Below are 13,873 nucleotides of genomic sequence, written 5' to 3'. Positions count from 1 at the left end.
TTTTGAGATGTAGTTGTTTGCTGCTGGTTATTTTCTTCCCGGGGCCTGTCGTTGCGTTTTTGGCGGCGAATGATTTTCCGGATAAATTTTTTTGGGTAGCCGTTCATGGTTTGTTCCTTGAATATTAAGCGTTTTTCGTTTGCTTTGTCGGGCTCTGTGGTGCAATGTGTTTCCACTCTTTGTAATAAGGTCTTCACAACTGACGCTTTATGGCTTGTCGGGTGGTTCGTAGTGAAATGCAGATATCGCCCTGTGTGGGTGGGTTTTCGGTATACGGAGAATCGCAGGCGGTTGTTTTTTCGGGTCACCAGAACGTCCAAAAACGGCAGGGCGCCTCGCTTCTCCATTTCTAGGGTGAACTGAATCTCCGGTTGAATGGAATTTAGATGAGAGAAGAAATTTTGGACTTCAGATGTCTTAATAATTGAGAAACAGTCATCGACATATCTCAGAAAAATTTTTGGCGGTGGGCGGAAAGAGTTGAGAGCTCGTTCTTCGATGTGCTGCATAGTTATATTCGCCATAGCGACAGAGATGGAGGCACCCATTCTGGAACTATGCTTATCAAACACATACTTATCATGCCGAGGAGAATTCTACAAACAAGTTAAGGGAACACCAATGGGTGCCTCCATCTCTGTCGCTATGGCGAATATAACTATGCAGCACATCGAAGAACGAGCTCTCAACTCTTTCCGCCCACCGCCAAAAATTTTTCTGAGATATGTCGATGACTGTTTCTCAATTATTAAGAAATCTGAAGTCCAAAATTTCTTCTCTCATCTAAACTCCATTCAACCGGAGATTCAGTTCACCCTAGAAATGGAGAAGCGAGGCGCCCTGCCGTTTTTGGACGTTCTGGTGACCCGAAAAAACAACCGCCTGCGATTCTCCGTATACCGAAAACCCACCCACACAGGGCGATATCTGCATTTCACTTCGAACCACCCGACAAGCCATAAAGCGTCAGTTGTGAAGACCTTATTACAAAGAGTGGAAACACATTGCACCACAGAGCCCGACAAAGCAAACGAAAAACGCTTAATATTCAAGGAACTAACCATGAACGGCTACCCAAAAAAATTTATCCGGAAAATCATTCGCCGCCAAAAACGCAACGACAGGCCCCGGGAAGCAAATAACCAGCAGCAAACAACTACATCTCAAAAGTACGTCACTGTCCCCTATGTCCGAGGCGCCAGCGAAACCATCGCCCGTATTCTAAGAAAAGAGGGAATTCGAGTGGCGCACAAGCCTTCAAACACTTTGGGGAGCCTGCTACTCTTCCCCAAAGATCGACCACCAAGAGAAAGATCCCAAGGCATTGTCTACAAAATTCCCTGCGCCGACTGTGATGCTAGCTACATTGGCGAAACAAAAAACCTAAAAGAAAGAATTCTGCAACACAAGAACGATGTACGAAATTTTTCAAGAGAACGCAACCCCATAGCTGAACATTCAGAAGATTCCGACCACAGAATAAATTTCGAAGAAACGTTCATCTTGGAGACCGAGACCAATTACCGCAAAAGACGCCTCCTCGAGTCATGGCACATACAGTCTACCGCAAATAACATCAACCGGACAACAGGCAACCTCCCTGCTGTATACTTGCAAGGTCTTCGCTCTCTCCTGGCCACTTCACAGAAGAAAAGAAAAAAGTCGCCAGCGAGCACACCTGCACCTGCGGCACCCTCACTCGTCTAAACCCCCCTCCTTCCTTCTCATTCCTTTCACACACATTCCACCCCCTCCCCATTCTCTCCCCCCCCACCTTCTTCTCCCCCTCGACCATTCTTTTACTTATAGCTGCACGCAGCCCCGCGTCATGCACCCCTGAAGAAGGAGCCGAGCCGGCTCCGAAACGTCGGGTTTTATAAAATAAAAGTGTTGGTTGGAGAAATTTCAAGTCTTATTTAGTCTTATTTAAATTTCGGCTTGCACCCGACGCGCTTCCACGGCAAGCTCATCCAGGTTCCTGCAGCGACTTCCCCGCAGGTAAAGAGCAAAGGTGGGGTGGCTCTGTCGGATTACTCGTTCCACTTGCTCCGTGTTCGAAGCGTTGGGATAGGCGTAATCGTAAAGCTCCTGCATCGCCCTGACGTATTCGACGAGCGACTCGTCGGGAGCTTGGGTTCGGAGTTCCAATTCTCGCCGCATTCGCTGCTGGTAGTCGTGAGGAAGGAATTCCTCCCTAAACATACTGCGGAATTCAGCCGTAGTGCTCGCTGTGTGACCTACCAAACGGTGCCACCGAGCGGCTTGGTCAACCAGTGCCACTGGTATCACTCTTCGCAGCATGTGGGTCTCGCTGCAGCCGTTGACTTGGCCGTACTGGTCTAGCGCCAGGAGAAAGCTGTTGGCGCTCATTTGATCGCCGTAGCCGCTGTACGTTGGGATCGGTGTTCCGATACGCGGGATGGGTTGCAAGGACTGCAGCGCTTGCTGGAATGCGTTGGCGAGGACTCCTGCGAGGTTCTCGGTGTTTGCCGCTGCCTCGCTCTCGGGTGCCGCGACGAGTGGCGAGATCGTCGGCGGGGTTGGCGCGGCCCCTGTGCTGCCGTTTGGTAGCTGCGAGGGCGGACATGGCGTGCCTGGTGCTTCTCCCCAATCCGTTCGCGCGTAGTGCAGGGGCGCGCCAACTCTTGAGGGCGGCATTTCGCGGCGTCTGCCGGAATCTGCCTGCGGGCGTCGTGTTTCGCTGGCTGCTCCTGCAGCGGCGAATTGTCCCGTCTGTAGAGTCGCGCTAGCGGCGAGCGAGCCGTGGGCCGGGCTTTCCCTGTACCCGGGGCTGAGCTCTGCGAGCCACATCAGATCAGGCAGATTACTCTGCTGGTCTGGCATTGTGTCCTGCGGGAGCGAGTAGCTCAAGTGCTTCTGCACGAGAGAACCACGTTGGGGCGCCAGTTGTGGGGGTTCTTAGTAAGCCGTCGAGCCTCTTCTGAGGTCTAGGCCGCAAACACAGAGCTCCCGCGATCACACACCACGTGCAGCCGTTCTCACGGCCGCAAAGTAGTAATGCAAAATACGACACAACACAGAACAGGACTTTGCCCGGAACCAGATGTTTATTGGGTCTTCCCAAAAAGAACGCTGGTGAAGGTCTTGCTGGAGACCCTATCCTTTTGGATGGGGCCTGACACTTCGAAGGGCAAGATGGCGACAACAAAGAAGTATAGCGGGGTGGTATTTACCTTGCGTCCTTCCGTTGTCGCGGCTCGCTGTCGTCTCTCCTCGGCGGTAGCCGGTTCCCGCCGATCTCGGCGCATCTTGCCCTTTGTCCTTTTTCGGCCAATGAGCGTCGCGTCTGCGACGCCTAGCGGTGCGCTCCTGCGCCCGGCGAGGGAAGAGGGAAACGCGGCGCTATCGAAAAACCCGTTTGGGTTACTCAGCCTCGGAAGAGAAGGAATACTTTTGTCCCCTTCATCCTCCGCGGCGAGCGGTGCTTCGGAGGGATGCGCGGTTCTCCGCGATCGCTACACCTGCAAAACTTCGACACCACTTTCTGCCATGAATGTGAAGGAGAAACCTTCCTTGTTTGTCTTAGCTTAAAACATCTTTAGTTTGTTGTTTTGAGATATATGGATACATGCACTAATCGGTTCATGTTTAGCCTTTCTCACAACATTTTTCGTTTTACGTTTAAGTCGCTGGCGTACGGTGATGCAGTTTTAAAGTCCTAACTGCTTTCAGTCCGAATGTACCCTCAGCGTACACAACCAGACCGTCTTTTTATCCCCTTGTAGAAGACATACGGTTTTTTCACTCAAACTAGAAGTCGCTTGACCCACAGGTCGGTGATTTCTGGAGAAATCAAGGCGAAGTACCACGTGCAGGACTTCGGAAACGAACCTGCTGCTTTCACTGTCAGGGGCCCTACTTGATACAAGCAACTGCTTAGTCGACTTCCGTTGCTAGACTGCGAACTTGGGACAGTGCGCCAGGACGTTGTCCGAGTGCTCCGTCAGGTGACCGTTGTGCCTTCTCACCGAACCATTTCGCGGCCCCACGCTACAATAGTGCGAAGCTGCTGCAAAACTTCCTGCCGCTTGGACTCGGTCGTCCTTGATGCACCTGAAGAGTGTGCTTGCATTTCCCTTCCCACTTGTGCTCTTGTACTGAGGTTTGTATCCTCTATGGGTAATTTCGGGAGATTTGTGGTTGTCTTCTCCGCTCAAAGTAGAGTACCTTCCTGAGCGGGCTCCCATTAGTGAGCGACGGGACAAACACCCCGAAGATGAAATTGATGTTATCCGAGGGAACGTTTACCTCATCAGAAATTAAGGGACCGTATCTGGAAAGCTGACATCGGCGGCAGGTTAAACTAACACACAGGGAATACAGAAAAAACAGAGACCGATGTATTTGAAATAAATATTAGAACGGTTCCTGTTGGGCTAGTATGTAATACATTTAGACAGGTTCAGTAGCGCAAGCAGACGAGCACATAAAATAAATATTAACACAGGACTGACGTACAAGCGACGTTTATTGGAATAGAAATGTCATTTACGCAATTCTTTGATCGTGTGATTCCACCGAAGTCAATACTTCAAACGTCATGCCCAGTTTTTCTAACAAACTCAGCATGGAGTAAGCAATAGGAACCAAGGAATAAAAAACGTAATCATCGGAGAAGCATGTGTCATAAACAAATAAGTTCCTCACATTTAAATACCTGGTGAAAATGATAAAGGTTATGAAGACTTAATTTTTGATTTCTTGTTTCATTTTGATTTTTATATGCTTAGTTTGTTTTAAATTCGGCACATCGCATATGAGGTAATAAATTAGGCTGAGTCGCATGATGCAAAAAGATTATATAAATTACTCTCCTTTTGACATTCAGTTCAGCTAAAAGCCGGCGCTATGTTTGTGCCCTTCGTTTTGTCCACGTATGTGCTACTGTATGCATCTAAATGTATTATCAACTAGCCCAACAAAGGGCCCTTCGAACTATAAACCTCGCAGACCAAGCTGACCACTAATATATATTTCCCTTCTTTCGTATAAAAAGAACACGTCTTTGAAAAGCAGAGAGTAAAATTATTTTATTGTTTTATGGACCCTAATGGAATCCCACTGTCATCACCGCTTTTTATACCAAATTAAAATTGGACCCAGGCTGCAGGCTATTAATCAACATTTTGCCGTTCCTCTAGGTAACAAATGTAATACGGATTGTGGTCTTGGACAATGAAAAGGTATCACAGGGCGTCGAAACGCGAATAACGCAATAACGTATGTTCCTAGACAATATAAAAATATAAAAAGGTATTTGGCGTAATAGCGGAAGGTTGCATTTATATGACACAATACAGATTAATGTGTTTTTTGTCGCAGATATGGCGTCTATACGCCATTGTGTAATGACCTCATTCAATGGCACCTACACCGAAAACAGAAAAGGTTTGTGAGAACGCTCTTTATTGGGAATGACCTGCTAGAACCACCAATTTATTTTTGCTGCGTTAAGTTTTTGAACTGGGACTTTGTGAAGGAGATGACCCTTCACACCTGGTGATATTATATTCCAAGCAGCAGGCAGCACATGCTAGTAGCGCGACGTGCAGGTACCACGGAGGCAAAAACAGTGCACACCGCAGGTCCTTGTGGTGTCACGTAGACTGCATTGCTTGAAAAGAGGAGATGAATAAGAAGTCTTAGTTTAAAACCGCACAAATATAGCGATTTATTTTTCTTCGCGTGTTCACTTATCGACAGAAAGCGTCCCGTAGGCCGATAATCTATCTATCGCCTTCCGTTTACTTCTTTCGTTTGAACAAAAAAAAAAAACAACATCATTAGCCGACACAGCTTTCACGTAGGTGTTTTCACTAAGCAATGCCGTATTTTTGCTGACTTCGAAATTGTAGAAAAAAGAGGAGAGAGCTTCCCTGAAAAATAGAGTGTTCCCTTGATAAAAAAAAAATATGCTAATGGCTTAGCTTGGCTAGTCTAAATTATATGTAGCGAGAGGTGCGTTCCCCTGACTAAGCTATCCGCGGTCACTGAATGTTTAGCAAATAGAAACACTTCTTGACTCGCTCTTGTAACGAATTTACCGTGCCTTATATATTTTCATATGCCTGCTCCCACATCGCAGCCAACCTTGACCCTCTTTCTTCCCACCTTCACATTCGCAACTGCAGAGTAGCAGGTCAGATTTGAATCATTCCGGAAAACCTCTGCCTTTCATACCAATAAACCAATCTATGAGAGACATTGCGTGTGAAAATGTTTTATTAATTTCGCATGACAGAGACGAAAACTGCCCGTTTGACAGTCTCAATTTCGCTTTTGCAGCATTTCGATTCCGCAGAGTACCTTTGGTGTACAAGGTCCATATTTCATATCCGCCTTTTATACGCAAAGCTATGCATGCGACGCGCGGTTTGGGTGATAGAGCGGCGTGAGGCGACGCCATGACAAAGCGCTCGGCGCACCTGTGAAGGGGGTAGTCTTGGGGTATAACGGCATTAGGGCATGCGCACAGCTGCTCATAGGCGTGGCGCCAAACGAGGCTCCGATGGTGGAGTGATTGCGCGGCCGTGGCGAAACGCGAGCAGGTTGGCCTGATAAACTGCACATGTGCAAAACACAGCCGGTCCCGGAAAGCGCAAAATGCTCAACTGGTAGCCCAGTGTAGCTCTGGCTACAAAATAAGGTTTGCGCACCTGGAAAATAATATATCAGTGGTTTTGACGAACTGGTAATTCCATCTTACTGTGCATATGCATTCCTGTCCTTGCTGTAACGGTGGCCTCTTGCTGCTGACAACAATGTCAGAAATGAAAGCGCAACCTACGTGATTATAGATCCACAAAACCATCTCTACTGAACTAATTTCATGAGACGCGTTGCTCCTGAACCCTCTTACTTGCCTGCGGCCTTCTACCACTGTTCGCCTTTCTGTCCTCGTGTTTTCATTCGCGCCATCACCCCCTTTACAGACAGGTTGTGTTGTTCACAAGAAGAGGTTGCTGCTATGGTTACTTTTTTCAGATCTAAATGGCATTGTTGTATAAATATTTTATCGCTTTTTCAGCAGAAACGAATTTAGATCAAGGCTATTCAGACAGGTGATATTGCATTTAGTTAATGTACATAAACAGTAGTGGCAGTATTCATATCCAGACCTGAAGAGCATGTGTTGTTCTAATTTAAAAACAGGCTTAAACATACATATATACTTCTCCAAATATTTAGGCAGTGAAACAATTTGTCCAAGATCGTGTGGATCAAAAACCGCTAATTAGTCTGCAATGAGGTGTTTTTTTTCTAATTAATGTCGTTGTCCAAGAGTAATCTGTTCAAATCTGAACTTCTGAAAAGCCCTTTCTTAGACACTACATCTATCTGGCATTATATGGTCATGGACTTTCTCTATGACATTTCAATTCGTTGTTTAGCATCTGCTTTTCCGTTATAACTAGGAATGCTTCAAAAGAAGGAGAAAGTAAATAATTCGTCGCATCGCTATTGGTGCAGTTTCCAAGCGATACATTTCGACACGACACGCAGGCAGGTCATTGCGATGAAATGATAATCTGCTAGACTTTTGGAAGTGTAAAATGGGAATCACACTCATGCACTACACAGCGTAAAAAGCAGGCCTAAAGGCGGCGTGCTCTGAGTAACCAGCTCTTTTCTATCATCATATTTGGAGTCGAGGTGAAGCAATTTTTAAAAAGCTGGAGGGATGGAATGAGGGACTGCAAATGACCAATAATGGATTTTTTAAAAACGCCTGCACGCAAATTAGGGAAACTGTTTGAACAAACATCTTATATTGTGTCTGTGCCTTTGGGCTGCTCTGACGCATTACCAGGCTATCATCCGTGCATTCATGTTAACTGCCTTCGTTGGTTGCTTAGTGCACACATTGTACACACAACTTTTATTGGAGCTAGAACAATTTGTTGAACAAATAATAAGAGCTGATCCAATACGTATTGCACAACATGAAGCTATTGTATTTTTTATATTAATTTCGGCAGAGAAGTTTAGCGTACTGACTGAAATTTTTAAAGGTGAGTACCTAACTAGGGCAAAATTGATGGCCCCTTAATTATTTTGTCTAAGATACCTTCCTCTGAACTCCGTAACTGCAAGGGACAACATTGTCTATCGCGACCTATTGCAAATATTATGTAAACTATGGCTTTATTAAATCCCTGCTGCCATATTTCTTTTATCTCCACCACTGAAAGACATACATGCGTTCTTTTCGGCCTTATTATTTACTATCCGCCGAAGTATACCAGCAGAGATGGTTTCTGGCTGCTATGGTTGGTGTAATCCATTTAATCCCGTAGAGTAGCGATGCTGTTCCAGAGCAGCCAGTCAGTGCGTACTAACTACTTTAAGCGGCCATCATCTCTTCATATGGGCGAAGATAAACGCCGATTATCCACTTCGAAGTTTTGCTCACAACGGTGTTGTTTCGTTCATGGTACCGGTATATGTTATCCACGTATGTGGAGTTTCTGCAAGTTTTCTACCTCTCCCGAGAACTTTTTCTGCTTCTATCGGGCTGTCTCATATTGCCGCATATATGTACTCGGCCTTCTTATTTCATGTTCATTCCTACTAATATTAATGCTTATTAGTACTCCGCTTTATAACAAAAGCAAACCGTGGGAAGCGCAACCTTAATGATTTCTATTCCAAGAGCTGTTTACTGGAGTATTTATTAGCGTAGCTCCTCCTCGTGGTGATCAAAAACGTTTATTAGGTAGCAGAAAGCCGGCTCTACCTACAGGCAACGTGAAGTGGCCAGCGGCGCTAGTGGAGAGCTGCGTTCAGCGCCGCCAGAGCCTGCGCCGAGCAATTTGAGGTGGCTGGTGTGGTCGGGTTCCATGCGCGTTTTACGTCAGCAATCATGTCGGCTCTCACTTTCTGCAGTTTTTAAGGCTATCGAATGCCTTGAGAGCTACTTCCGAACACCAATGCGTACGAAAGGACACCGCCTGTTCGAGAATAGTCATGTTTAGGACGTGAACGCTGTCGACGTCACCGCTAAGTGCGCGCCGCTCACGACGGCGCAACCGCCCGCACGGTGTTGAATTTAGCCTCAGGAAGCGGAGCCTTTTCTTGGAACGAAATTTATTGCCGCAGGGTCTCAAGTGAATATATGTGAAGAAGTCATAAACAATAAATGAATGAAAAATGGTGGCTGCTGTAAACAAAGCTTTTCATTTACCTATTACGTTCACACAAGTGTAAAATGAACCTCAAAAGATATTGCTCGCCTGTTACTTTTTTTTTTGTTGTTGCTGTTGTTTGATTACAGCAGCATAGTAATTTTCTCACAGTTTCTTTTATAGTTGAATACCAAGACGCACACTTGTGTTCGTGGTGCGCAGCTTTCGAAGGGCAGTGGAAGTTACAGGAAAGCAGGTGGAGCTCTCGCTATGGATGTCGTAGATTGTCAGCGCTATGCGGTTGAAGCGGCTTGCATTTTGTGCCTCCATACCTCAAGCGGGGAGAGAGCCGGCGGGAAACGCTGGCACTCATACGCTAACGTACCATAATTAAGATAATTAGAGCTATTGTTCTTGACTAATGCTTCTAATGATTGAACGGTGTAGCGTCTCGGACAAGAAACTATTGAGCTGCTCAGTCTGTGCAAGAAATGTTTGGCGAGGAACAATAAAAGAAGTTCCTGGTCTGCGTGCACTTTATCACGGGCCTCCACACACCGCCAGTTCGATGTTTTCAGCACATCAAGAACTAGTTTACGGATAATTATGCTTATCAAAATCTGTAATAAGGTTTTGAATAAATGCCGGATTAGAAAGCATGTTCACAGAGCCCAAGATCATTTTTTATTTCGTCTTGGATAATATGCGACGGGAATTCGATGATGCAACTGCGCAACTTTGTTGCTTTTCTGGACGTTACGTCCTTTAAAAGAATGACAATGTAACTGTATCCTGCGCAGCATAGAGCAGTAGAAGCCAATTTTTACAGCGCGAAGTGCGTACTGAGGAGAGTGCTCCAACCAGTGTGCGGCTGCCCCGAGTCAGAAGTTTATACCGTTTCCCCCTTTCAATAGGCAATTATCTTATTTTTAACGTCCCTTGGCGTCTCTATGGCCCACTAGGAAAACGAATATCAGTTATATTACTCTCTAACAGCCGCTATCATTTTCTCTCGTCTTTTTTCTCAGGTTCTACCCAGAAATCGGTGCGCTTAGGTCCCCTTCTCTAATGTGGAAGTCTCATGCCGCCGCTACCGCGCTACCTTTTGTTCTTGTTCGCATTTGTAGTATTCAAAGCATCGCACGAGACAACTGAAGCCACTAATTGAGTAAATAAAATCAGTGGAAAAAAAAAGCGCGAATGAAAAAGGAACATAGCTGTCGCAACATACACGACATCTGCTTCTGGGTAGCCTCATTGTTAGCTTCCGTTGGCCGCGACGTAGCGCCACATGTCCCCAGCAAATATGCATTGCAGGGTGCCTATAGGGCAGTGCTGCTGGCTTTTTCCGTCGCGTTGCGCTCATTTCTGCACCTTCTTGGGCATGAAATGTCTCGTCGTGTGTCACGGACATAGTCATGAGCCACAAATAGCTTAAAATTAGGAGAGCACGACGCGTGCACTGTGGCAAAATGTTCAAAGCATGCTACATCGATCAAGCCCTGCATTTTGCTCGCGTCGTAGGGTTCCATGAATAGGAAAACATTTTCAGTGTACTGCTCTACTACCGCCTTTCGTAGCTCCACGAAACCGGGCTACGATGCGATCGATAACGGCGATCACGTGCCCCGTGTCGATCGAGACGCCCTTCGAGCAGTGATCGCTACTCCGCTGAGTGAGAAATGATCTAAGACAAATCCGCCAGCTTTATTCTGCACATACGACCACTCTGTTAGTTTGATGTGCAGACGGATGAGAATAAGATGAATACTACTATGTATGTAATTTTAAATGCACAGCTGTTTGTGAAAAGCTTCTGAACCTACTAATAGCGTACTTGCGGGCGCTCGCAGTGAAGAAATGATGCTTTATTTTATGTAGGTGCAAAATAAACATTGTTTACAAGGATCCAAAACCTCTAATCTCATGACGTTGTCTGACGCTTTGCTTCTAGCACTAATGAAACTGCAATGTATTGCATACTGCGCAACAATCAAAAGCTGTAATACGACGTATCTCGATTTTTTTCAACTTATACGAGCTCCCTCAAAGCGCTATCATCGCCCTCACAAGCCAAGAATAATCAGAGCGAAAAGAATACGCATAAAACAATCTAAAATATCATAGTGACCCTCGCAAAAGATTGCAAATTGGACAAAACGATTTAATGGCGGGATTATTTCCTTAGAAATTTCTGCATTTTTTAAATCAGCGGTGATGTCATGCATCCGTTTACTGAATTCGGATTATAAGAGTACTAATGGCCACCAAAATGAATTGCTCTGTCAAATCATATTCTGATGCAAATTAATGTTAGTAACGACGTTCACAATCAACTGGCGAAACAGATCTTATATAATGCAGCGAACAATTCAAATCTTTATTTGCTCTTTTGCAACATCCGCCGGAATTCGGCCTCATCACTGTAAATAAAGCGCAGAAATCAATTCTGTATTATTTGTTTGTTCATACTCATTGTCGCGAGAAGCAGTCTTATCATTGTCTTTATCGCATAAGATGCGCCGAGATGTTTCTCGAAGATTCCAGCCACTCGCGTGTGTTTCGACAATGTTGCAGTGTTTGCTCACAAAGCCCACGGCTTATCCAGATGTTTCTTTGCCGCCATCAAATTGAGCTTTGACTCGTGCAGCGGGAATTCGCAGATCGACGACCGCCGAGCACACTTGTTGCTATCGCTGCCGCCGATTGCTTAGTTACTTTGCGAGCGCAAGTAAGCCCAATCAAGAATTTATCCAAGTAAATTTCAAGCCTCTTTCTTGGCCGTCAACGGCCTTGTCAACACTACGTACAATATATATCGCGCACTCTAAAAGAACGAATATTGTTATAGAAACCAGGTAGACGATTAAAATGATAGGTGTATTTTAGTTCACTGAGGTGAGAAGAATGTAAGTTATTTCGCAAACGTCACATGCCTAATAGGGCTCTATGGTTTTACTTCCATTTACATGTTCTGTGAAGAACGTGGCAACAAGGCACCTTCCACGTAGTATGCTTCAAGGAAAGCCTACAAGTTACAGACATTCGCAAGAATGGTTTAAATAGTACAGAGGAAATTTTGTAGTCAACAGCTTAAAAAGTTCTATGCAACCAATAACATTAGCTGTAAAATTTCATTGCGCCTTACCAAGCCCACGCAACTGTATTGTCGGCGCATGGGACGCCTGCTAGCTCCATTAGGAACATAGGCTCTGTAATGTAAGTTTAAAACAGTGAGCTTTAGTCAAACCGCCGATAAGACCAAGAAAGTTCTTGATGTATGCAAACTCAGCGTGCTTCGAAACATTTTTATTTGTCCGGTCTTAAAATTTTAAATAAGGCACAGCAATTATATGCACTGCTTTTAAGCACTTTCAATTTGCTCGGCTATTTGTCACAGCTATGCATACTTGAGAGAAAAGAGCAACCAAATTATTTGCTCAGCTTCGGAATTAAGCAACATTAGACATCCATGTGACGTTTTGAACGCGCTGAGCGACAGGTGCAAAAGTCGATTTAACATTTGACGCGAGAATATAATAACCGCAAGTAATTACACGCTCTCGGCTCGTCCTAAAGAGGCGTTTCAAGTGGCTAAGAGGTAGTGTGTAGACATATAGTAGCAAAGATGTCATAAGGGATTTTGCAGTGTACAGACGAGTGCATGATCTGAACAATAATTAGATCAGTACTCACTCTAGAGTAACTGCAGTGAGCAGGAGGAAAAGCGACATGAGCGAAGCGTACATTATTTTCATGAGTGAAGCTGCGGAGAAAGTCTTCAAAAAATCGGTCTGCGCGAGAGCCTGTTCATAGGTATTTATACCGTTCAAAAACAAGCGATATATGTTGAGTAACATCAGCAATACTTCGTCATATGCACTCGTGCTACCATACGCCTCAAGTATAAACTTAAGCAAAGCATTAACACTATATCCTCTAATCGCATAATAAGATATTGAATACTTAATGTGGCATTATAAGGTAACAAATTTATGTTTTACTCCTCAGATCTGTGAAGCGAAATATAATTCAAGCAAGAAAGACTATTTAATATAACTAATGGCAGTTTTCACCGAACTTCGTCCAAGTGTACTTATATTTTTATTACTTCGAGACTTTGTGATTGGGCATAAAATTGAAGTAAATGAAATTAAAACACAGCTATGCAGCCTTAACAATGTACTTGCCACCCTGCAAAGTGCAGTAAAAGAAATACACACTAAGTTACATCAGTCGTCTACAACCGAGTTCCAAGCCGGTCAAGTAGAAACGACGCTGAAATCTTTAGAACAAGTGATGTCCTTTCAAACAAAGAAGCTAACCAATTTTGAGGGCTATAGCAGGCGTTCCAATCTGATTATATACGGAATTACGAAGTGGGATGATGAAACAGGATCTACAATAAAAGAAAAAGTAGTCAATGAGGTATTTCAGGACAAGCTGGGCGTGAAGTGTGAGTCAATTGGCCGAATACACAGACTAGGAAAAAACAAAAAAAAAAAACGACCAGTAATTATCCACCTTCAAGATTACAACGAAAGGAAGGCGATTTTTGCAAACTGCAAGAAACTAAAAGGGTCTAATATGTATGTCCAGAATGATTATTCTCCATCCACATTAAAAAAACGAAAACATTTCTGGGAGAGTTGTAAACGGGAAACAGATCTTAAAATAAAAGCTTCACTAATCCATGATAAGCTTTAACTTGTAAAAACACTTTTTAT

The 13,873-nt window shown here is 44.7% G+C and overlaps 1 long non-coding RNA gene across 1 annotated transcript; it reads right to left on the bottom strand.

Annotated features, from left to right (window-relative positions):
- Window positions 1–5,410: 5,410 nt before the first annotated feature.
- Window positions 5,411–13,024, bottom strand: LOC146193295 (uncharacterized). The gene is made up of 3 exons (XR_014706818.1): window positions 12,843–13,024; window positions 12,295–12,358; window positions 5,411–5,635 (listed from the first exon to the last, which is right to left on the bottom strand). It is a non-coding gene; the product is annotated as an uncharacterized LOC146193295 (long non-coding RNA).
- Window positions 13,025–13,873: the final 849 nt, after the last annotated feature.

The sequence above is a fragment of the Amblyomma maculatum genome, chromosome 4, assembly GCF_055883805.1.
Source record: "Amblyomma maculatum isolate TAMU_Amacu chromosome 4, ASM5588380v1, whole genome shotgun sequence".
NCBI classification, from domain to species: domain Eukaryota; kingdom Metazoa; phylum Arthropoda; class Arachnida; order Ixodida; family Ixodidae; genus Amblyomma; species Amblyomma maculatum.
This window is presented reverse-complemented; position numbering and strand designations above follow the sequence as displayed.